Raw genomic sequence first — 1,491 nt, forward strand, 5'->3', positions numbered from 1 at the left:
ATTTTACATCTTGGTCGAGACCTGTCACCAGCAATATGATTTCATGTTGCCTTATTCAGGCGGGCGAAACTCACGTTACATGCGATCTGATCATCTGACTCTCACGATCGAGATCGGTAGCTTTAACTCACCAGCTCCAACACGGTTTTTTAGACTTTTTTCGGTTTTTCGAGCTGCCCTTCTCCCCTGAGGCCACGATGAAAAACATACAATATATTATATCTTTATTCTTTATATGTTACATGCATTCCCCTGCAGTAGTGAAAAGTAAATTGTTTGTTTTATTTCAGTGTCGACAGCTCAAACTATGGTGGTATCTTATCGCTACAATGCTGCTAACTAGACTCTTGAATGAAGTTAAGTTGTTTTAGTCAGATGATCTACTTTTTGGCGTTTCCTACTGCCCTAGTTATAGTAGTTCAAGATTTAACTGTAAATATAGTGTTAAGTAAGTTTCAATACTTCCCTGCCACCTTTTCAGACATTGCAGAGATGTGTGACCGCACAATTCTCAAACCGAAGAATCAAAAGGAGTTATTGATTTATCGGTATATAAAGTATGTATGCTTTATCAAACAAAGCCACTAGGTAAGCAAATTCAAATATTTTGACAGTTCATACTGCGGTTATACATTGCAGCCAATGCGCAGCAAACAAGAGCTTGCCACGAGCTTGCCACTGCTATAAGCATTCGTATTCGTAGCTTGTTTGAATCTCAAATTTATTCGAATTATCATAAGTAGCCGGAAGCCCGTCCTGCGGACGGAGTTCTTCAGCACAAAATCGATTCTCAAACATTTTAAATCTACCCTTTCTCATTTCTACTTCTTTTCCTTTCACAATTTTCATGTTTTTTAAAAACTTCTTACCCCTATCCATGTCACCTATGATTCATGCATTTCTAGCTTCTCGGACAGTGCTGTCTTTTCCCTCATTGGCAAATCCTGAAAGTTTTATGAAAAATATAGATCAGAGTTATGTTTGTTCTTGATGCACGTCTGCATTTCAGGTATTCGTGACACAGTTTACGTGTGATGACGTGGGCATCTCTCAACACACTTTGCAGCATGAGCGACGGTGCCCTGGCGGGATATCTGGAAATGTAGCCTTGAGCTCAGTTTATTTTTCTCCGTCACCTCACCCGGGGGAGGGGGGGGGGAGCCAATGACTTTGGGTACTTTGGGGACAAGTGCAGAATTTCGCCAGCAATTTAACCTCAAGTCTCCAAGATTTTTAGCCCCCATTGGTACCCAAAAGTCTCCTTTAGAAGTCATTTAATAAAAGATAATATCAAAACTACATAAAACTCGCCAAAACTTTGGGTACTTATGGGGACAAATGGAAAATTTCACCAGCGATTTGACCTTCAGTCCCTATGATTTTCGTCCCCATTGGTGCTCAAAGTCTCCATCAGTAGTCATTGCCCCCCCCCCCTCATCCTGTGTCGGCTGTATGCAATTCTGATTGTACCACGGTTAAAAAATGCCAGTT

At 40.8% G+C, this 1,491-nt stretch overlaps 1 long non-coding RNA gene across 1 annotated transcript; it reads left to right on the forward strand.

Annotated features, from left to right (window-relative positions):
• The first annotated feature begins 432 nt into the window (after positions 1 to 432).
• Positions 433 to 1,283, forward strand: LOC134821556 (uncharacterized). The gene is made up of 2 exons (XR_010161026.1): positions 433 to 588; positions 1,010 to 1,283. It is a non-coding gene; the product is annotated as an uncharacterized LOC134821556 (long non-coding RNA).
• The last annotated feature ends 208 nt before the right edge of the window (positions 1,284 to 1,491 follow it).

This window comes from Bolinopsis microptera, chromosome 1, assembly GCF_026151205.1.
Source record: "Bolinopsis microptera isolate Bmic1 chromosome 1, MBARI_Bmic_1.0, whole genome shotgun sequence".
Taxonomy (NCBI): Eukaryota; Metazoa; Ctenophora; class Tentaculata; order Lobata; family Bolinopsidae; genus Bolinopsis; species Bolinopsis microptera.